A 7,318-nucleotide genomic window follows, 5' to 3' on the forward strand; every position below is an offset into this window, starting at 1 on the left:
GGGCGGGGGAAGGTGCCACCAGCTGAACCCAGAGCTGTTTGCAGCCGGGAAATGTGCTCCGGAATGATCCGCGCAGACAGGGCCACATTGCGGAGGAGGGGGAGGGCTGCGTGCTGCCCAGGTAGGTGCTATTAGAAAATGGCATGTGCCAAGTGCTGCCCGGAGCTCTGCAGGCAGCCTCTGCCAGGATGTGGTGTTCAGAGCTGGGCCCATGCCCGGGACACACTGGCAGGTGCCAGCAGAGGGACCACACCGGCCGAGCCCAGTGCACATCCCCACAGCCACTCTGGGGCCAGGATTCCTGCTCCGATCTCCTGGCTGCCTCCAGGGTCTTCCGCGTGAACACACCTGCCTCCTAACCTCAGACCCAGTTCTCCACCCGCCCCTTTGGTCACGGGCTAATTCTTTAACCTCCAAGAATCATCAAGTGGGATCTCCTCCAGCAGAAACCTTTGTCTTCCTTGAATGCCCCCCAGAGGGGTGAGGCTTGTGTTTCCCTCAGCATGGCAGTTCTCGGGGGCCTTGGCCATTCCTCTCACTGAAATATTGTTCTTGATGGACGTCTCTTCTATCCCCGGCAGCTAATCCGGCTCCAAGCATTTGGTAGAGCATTTGTGGAGTGAATAAATGAAAAGGACTCATCTGACCAAGAACAGATTATTGATTGGAAATCAATGAATGGAGGAATATATGAATGAAAGAAAGTAAGTTTGGACAGCATTAAATCCGGGCTAACCAGGAGCAACTAATACACTAATAGACAGACACACACACACACACCCCTGCGGAGGGGATCCGAGGTAGGTCCCTAAAAGGTTGGCGCACAGCAAAGGCGGCCTGGCTGGCTGCTGATGGGCGAGCCCACACTTCCTGAAGGGGCGCAGAGACAAATGTGCATGCATCCAGTCGTCTAGGGGCAGACAGGGAGGCTGTCTTCAACTGCGGTTGATGCTCAGGGTCATTTCCTCAAAGTCCTTAATTGGGATTGGAACTAGATTGTCTGCTTCGGAGAAAATACACACTCATTCTCTGGGCGGTCCGATACCGCCTGAATGCGTTACTGTGAACATTTTCCATCTGCCTCCAGAGGCTCCTCCTTCCCTGTAAGGTCCAGCTCCTTCTCTCCATGAACTCAGCATGCCGAAGCACCTGCCGTCTCCACACCTCCCGACGGCCACTGCCTCGCCTCCATGCTGTCGCCACCACCAGCCTGGGAGTCCACCCAGGCCAGGGACTAGGGCTGTTCCCCTTCTGCATTCCCCATGCAAAGCTCATGGCAATAAGCATCCAGAAAAGGTGCTCATTGCCTCGGGGTAGAGATAGTGAGCGAATGAATTGATTCTTCCCATGTTTCAAAAGCTCACTGACCCCTTCCCAATACCTCTACCACCTCTCCGACCCTTTCAGACCCGACTCAAGCCTTCGGTTCATAAACCACAGTTATTCCCATCGAGTTACCCAACGCTCCTTCTAAAGCTATCAGAAGTCACCGGCACCTGGTGGAAGTGGCCACATGGTCACTGTCGCAGGCCCTGCTGAAGGCACGTGCGGTGAGGGCGCCTGCCTGCATGGAGCTCAGGCTGGAGGGGTCTGGGGGGGAGGGAGCTGTAACTGCCACAGCTGGTCACGGAGGTGTCTTCACAGAACTGCCGGGCACGTCCCATGCTGCAGGGGCAGGAAGACTTCATTCATGTGGTGTCTGCAGAGCTTGTGGAGGCTCTGAGAGGCGAGAACATTCCAGGGGACCACAGACACACGGAGAATCCTGGGAAATGCTAAGTGGGAGAGAAGACAGCAGGGCAGTGGGGAGGGGCTGGGGAGGGCTGGAGGCTTCAGATAAAGCTCTGTCCCCCAGAGGGAAGAAGCCCCCTCAGGCTTTTGAGTTTTGAGGAGAAAGGGCTCTGATGGAGAGAAACACTGAATTGCCTCCCCTGAGACCCACCCTATTCTGATCTCTAAGCCCCATCAGCTGAGTTCCTCCCCTCTAGGGGCCCAATCACGCCAATGGCACACCCTCCGGGTGGGGGGTCAGACCCAGGGTGGCAGTGGGGCGCCCGGCTCTAGGTAGGCAAGATCAAAAGGCCCGAATGACCTCTGGGGTCACAGTGACAAAGTGCTTATGGGCTGGAAGAGGATGGCGCCATCAGAGTGAGGAAATGAACGCTGGCGTTTTCCCCCTGAGTGGGCACATTGGGAGCCCACGGGAGGGAAGGCCGGGGCGGAGGCGGGCGGTGCGGAGCCAGCCCTGCTCTCTGGCCCGGGAGTTAATGTGGACCCTGGACACAGTGGAAGCGCTGACCCGGCTGCAGCTTTAGAGTGAGAACACTGGCGAGGTCAGAGCCGCCTGACCCCCAGCGAGGTTAACCAGATCAAAGACTCCACTGATTGCCCAGCCCACTGTGCCCCTAATGACTGTAAAATTGGAGTTTCCACCAGCATCGCATTGGCCTAGCTACCTCTTCAGGTAGCCCTGGAACAGGGGTGAGAGCCACCAAGGTGGGGACCCCTCAGCCCTACATCTCACCAACTTGGTGACCACACTCTTCCTCCTGAATTGTCCTCCTGGGACCACCCCCACCCACCCACCCACCCACCCTTCCCAGAGCATCCATCACCCCTCCTGACTGCCCTGTTCTGTTTAGGCAGCAAAAGTAGCACTCAGCTTTTAACTGGTTAAAGTGTTAGTCAATAGCTAAAGAAGTACAAGGAGCCTCCTTCAGATGCTTTTGTTTTGCCTGTTGTGACAGTGAGGCTCGCCCACTGTGGAAACAGAGAAAAGCCTAAAGGAGAAGATACAGACCATCCCAGAGAGAAGCTCCTCTTGACGGTCTTCGTGTATTTCATCCCCACCTTCTCTCTATGCACTTGTTGTTACATAGCTAAGGCCATTTTGTGTCTATCATTTCACACCTTGAATCTTTGGAGTTAAGTATATCCTCAGAATCTTCTCATGTGATTAAAAACTCTCCATAAATATGGTGTTTAATATCTACATTAGGTTCCAAGGCAACAAACCTAGAATAGCATAGAGAGGACCACAGTGAGATTATGCATTCACCTTTACATGTGCATGTTATTGATATGAATGCTTCTATAATGAACATCTTAGGCATAAAGCTGTGTTCACATTTCTAATTATTTCTTTATAACAGATTCTCAGGGACATATAATGAAATTGTCCAAACAAAGGGTATAAATGTTTGGAAGAAATTTTATTTCAATTTTTAAAAATGATTCTACACCAACTCACACGGTGATCATCAAGGATACAGAGACCACTAAGATCTGGCCTCTACCCTTTGAGAGCGCACGTTACATACATAATACACACCCCTAATTCCATGCAAAATGGACCGGCATTATCATCCCATGTGGGAATAGCTTAATAAAAAATACTGCATAATGTTAAAGGGCATCGGGAGGGAAATCTTTCTACCATGCAGAAATGGAAAGTTCCTGTCTCACTGAAGAGCCATTTACATCACATGCTTGGTCTATGGTCCCCTTTCCTGGGAGTCAAGCTTATGGAAGTTGAGCGATTTGAGACATAATGGGCATCTGCCACCTCCTCTGCCAGGCTGGTTTCTGGCCCTGGGCCTTTGCTCACATCATCCCCTGCCTGGGATGCCTCTTCCCAGGAAAGCTGTTCATTAGCCTCCAAAGGCCAGGTTCAATCTCATCCCGGAAGATGTCCCAGACCTTCCCAGTTCACACCGAATTCATTTCATACCCGTGGCCATGACCACAAAGGTCAATTGTTAATGCAACACGAGCTCCTTGAGAACAGGGATCTATCTCACTCATCTCACAAAGCTTGACATATGATTGGAACTCAATATATATTTAGTGAATCAATAAAAAGGCATATACCACTTGTCAAAAAAATAAACCGAGGCATATTAAAATTTTTTAGAGTTGATTTGAGCAAAAATCTATTTCAGTCAGGAGAGCCAAACCAGAAATGGTTAGGAGCACTCCACCACAGGACCAAGGGCATGGCTTTCAGAAAGAAGAGTTGGAGGCAAAGCAAGGAAGTTATCTGATTGGCTGGAGCTTAAGTAGGTGCCTTATATGGGAAAGCCTGGTTGGCTGTGATTGGTTGCTCCTAGGTTCAGATTTCTTAACCTTGAGGCAATACAGGCTTAGGTTTTGGTTTGCTTACTAGGCTACTAAGGCATTAGAGCCACCTCAGTCTAATGGCCTTTATTATATTGGCTATTTACTAATTATTTCTTTTGTATTAATCTTATCTTTTAAAACAGACTATGTGGAGAAATGCTTAGAGTTTGGTGTTGGGGGGGGGGCGGGGCGGGGGGAGTGGAGGGGGGTGAAAGTCAAGTCCCAGCTCTACCTCCAGTGGCCGTGTGGCCTTGGGCAATCCTCAATTCTATCATCTGCAAAATGCAAACAATCATAGTAGTTATCTCTTTGGGGTTGTTGTTAGGATGAAATAATCTACTGAAAAGCAAAGGAGCTCTCAGAGGTTATTGGGGCTGTGTCAAAAGGACACAGGAGCCAAAAAGGATTGTCCTTGACGGAAAATGACACAATTTGAGCACTGAAAAGAAAAATAGCAAAAAGGAATGAAAAGTTAAATACAGGGCTGGGTGAAACTAGGTTTACAGTTATGAGTACACCAGAAGAGTTTTTATTCTTGTGTTATTATTATTTATTTATTATTTATTGCATTATTTATATGTATTATTGGTCTTCTTATTAGTGTTATAATTTCATATCCTTACCTATGGTTTATCTTTTAGGTAATAAAGCTATTGTAATAACCATAACCCACTTGTCTTTTTCCACAGGAACAGCTGTAAACCTACTTTTGCCCACGGATTTATGAAAAATCTGTGAGTTCATAACAATGTTTTAAATCTTATTATTCACCTCAGGTGTTGTTGGGGCACAAAGTAATTCTGACAAAAGTGATAAAAAGGAGAAAGCTAGCATTTTAGAAGTGAATTCAATGATATAGCACATTTTTCTCATATTATTTTGTTAGCACAGAGTAGGGATTCAATAATGTTATGCTTTACTAGATAATAAGAGTATGAGGTTCTTGAGAGCAGGAAATGAATCGTGTTCTTTCTTTTTTTAATTGTGTGTTCACCACCCCAATTCAAGTCTCTTTCTATCAGAATCATCTTCTTTCTAATTCCTTCTTTCTTTGGCTGAATTATTTCTAGTTCAGCAGTGACCAGTTTATGCTTTAGGCTCTGAGTAGTTACTCAACAAGTATTGATCAATTCCCATCTCAGAACCTACAAAAGTCTCCCAATGTCACATTCTTCTACCTTTGGCTTTTTAAAAGGCAAGATGAGAAAGTCTCGCAGGCAGAAGGCAAGGGCTCTGGGAGGCCATACTTTGATCCAGGCTGGCGAGTCCCTCCCTCCTCTCTCAGCCTCACTTCTTTAACAGAAGCAGGGGAAGGAGTCTGCTTTAAGAAACCAGATCATTAGAGCTAAAAGGGACCCTCGCAAACACCCCACCCAACCCCCTCGTTTACAGATGAAGCAACTGAGGCTCTGGGAGGTTAAGTGACTTGCCCAGGATCACAAAGCCAGTGAGGCTCCAGCTGGGGCTCTTTCTGTGCAGTAAGTCACTGAAAAAGACATTCAAAGCCCAGTTTTAAGATTGCTGAGATGGGCCTGCTGAGGCAACCAAGCTCAGCCCTGCTTCCGGAGAAAGGAAGAGGACGAGAATGGCTTCGACCACTCTGCACAATACCTGTTCCCAGGTGCGGTTCTGCACAGCATTTGGAATGCCATTTGTGGAAATGTCATGGCGGTTTCAAGGGGGATCATAGCTTCTCTAATGCTCTTGGGCCGAAGGGCCACATCACATGTTCTTAATGGGTCCAGCCTTCCCAGGCCATAGGGGAGTTGTTAATCCCTAACCCCTCACCCCAGCCTGGCCATGGGTACCAACCCCAACACATCCAAGCACGCTCCTACTAAATATTCTTCCCACACTTTCCCATCTCGAAATGGTACCATCCACTCAGCTGTGAGGTCCAACATCCGAAAGTCGTTTTGGCCCTGTTCCTTATGCTTGTATGTCTAGGTGCCCTCCCTCTGCAAATCCCATTGGCTCTCCCACCAAAGCACACCTGGACTCTGATGGCCCCATCTTTCTTCACTGTCACCACCCTAGCCCAAACCACGGTCTTTTCAGACTTGGGCTGCACCTGGAGCCTCCTAACTGTTCTCCCTGTAGTCACTGCTCAACCGAAAGCCTCCACGTAAGCCAGATCAGAGCCCTTCCTGCATCAAAGCCTCCAGTGGCTTCCTCTCGCACTTCAGATAACACCCGCGGCATCTCCAAAAGGCCCTCGGAGCCCAGACCCCTGCCTCTCCAAGCTCCTGGCCAGGCCCCTCCACTCAGTGATCGTACACCAGCCTCCCAGCCTTTCTGTTCCTTGAATACACCTGGAAAGCTCTTCACAGGACTGATGCCAGGGCATCCCTCTGGACTCAACTCAGGTGTCAACTTCGCTGAACGCCCTCTGAGCCCACCCCACCCTGGTCACATTACACCTGTGTTGTTTCCCCTCCCTTGTGACACTTACTACTGCTCTTCCCAGCATGGACCGTTCTGCATGTGTGTCTGTCTCCTCTTTCTAGTGGGCTTTCCATGAGGACAGGACGTGTCTGTCTTGCTCAGGGGGGCACCCTCTGTCCCTCACACATCACAGGTCCCAATAACAATTGGTTGAAGGTATGGGTTGAGATGGGTTGAACTTCTATGAGCCAACAAACAGAAGACTAACTTTAAGAAAGCTTCCCTGGCCACTTTCAGGGCCCCGCCGGACCCTGATGGTTTATCGTCCTGGTTCTCCAACCTGGCAACACATTGGAATCACAAGGCAGTTTTGAAAACCACGAATGCCTGGGTTCCATCCCCAGCCAATCAGGTTTAATTTGTCTCTAGTGTGCTTGGAGATTGGAAATATTTAATGTTCTCCAAGGGATTCTACAGTGCTGATAAGGTTAAAAACCACTGGTCTCCACCTCGTAAGCCACAGCAGGCAGAAAATGCTCTTGGTCCAGTGTGTGGAGAGGAAGGACAAGAGCAAAGAGAGGAGGCCACAACGTTATTTGAATGTCTATTATATGCAAGGTCCCATAATAGGCCATTGTATATGCTCTTTCATTTAACTTGGAAAGCAATACTGTGAGAAGGGCATTATTTATTCCATTCAGGTAACAAATGCGTAGTGTTTACCATTACACTAAGCTCTTTACACTATTAACTAATTTAATCTTCATAGCAAACTCAGGAAGCAGGAAGTGTTATCATCCTTATTTCTAGAGAG

Source organism: Myotis nattereri (genome assembly GCF_964212035.1).
Source record: "Myotis nattereri genome assembly, chromosome: 10".
In the NCBI taxonomy this organism is placed as follows: domain Eukaryota; kingdom Metazoa; phylum Chordata; class Mammalia; order Chiroptera; family Vespertilionidae; genus Myotis; species Myotis nattereri.